This window comes from Crinia signifera, chromosome 6 (assembly GCF_055691185.1).
Source record: "Crinia signifera chromosome 6, ASM5569118v1, whole genome shotgun sequence".
Taxonomy (NCBI): Eukaryota; Metazoa; Chordata; class Amphibia; order Anura; family Myobatrachidae; genus Crinia; species Crinia signifera.
Genome location: NC_139222.1, coordinates 130,297,682 through 130,298,652, shown reverse-complemented (window position 1 = coordinate 130,298,652; position 971 = coordinate 130,297,682).

The window sequence follows — 971 nt, the reverse complement described above, 5'->3', positions numbered from 1 at the left end:
TAGTTGGATAGTAGGGGTATGAAAAAATGGGGTGCATTTAACATGGGAGCCCAGATAATACATAAGTACCCAGCTAGGTAATACAATATGCTGTAGCCTACATTATTCTGAATTTTACTGGATATTTTTGCCCAGTTCTGGAAAGCTAAGATTGGCCCATAATCTGACACCTCTGACACCATCTATGTGGTGTCAGTTGCATTGGTCTATATATCTATTAGCATTTTCTTTCCACCTGAGGGGCTTCTCTCCCTGGCGTCATACCTGGGATAGCCTTTTATTGGATGTGCTCTACAGGTTTTCTAGAATGATAAATAGTTGCTTTCATAAATGTGTTCTTGTAGCGAATAGTTTCACTAATCGATGTTCATCAATGTGCCAAAAACAGATAGATACATGCCAAATCACTGATAAAATGTCTACATGCTAGATGTAGCTGTTTTGACATTAAGTACCCTAACCCTATGTCTGCGGTTGTGACTTATACACCTCTTATGAGTACTAATTTCACAGAAATTCACTGGTCAGTAGTGATAGAACACTGCACATCACTGGTCAGTATCGATAAAGTGCTACACATCACTGGTCAGTACCGATACAGTGCTACACATCACTGGCAAGTACCGATACAGTGCTACACATCACTGGTCAGTACTGATAAAGTGCTACACATCACTGGTCAGTACCGATACAGTGCTACACATCACTGGTCAGTACCGATACAGTGCTACACATCACTGGTCAGTACCGATACAGTGCTACACATCACTGGTCAGTACCGATACAGTGCTACACATCACTGGTCAGTACTGATACAGTGCTACACATCACTGGTCAGTACCAATACAGTGATACACATCACTGGTCAGGACCAATACAGTGCTACACATCACTGGTCAGGACCGATACAGTGCTACACATCACTGGTCCGTACCGATACAGTGCTACACATCACTGGTCCGTACCGATAC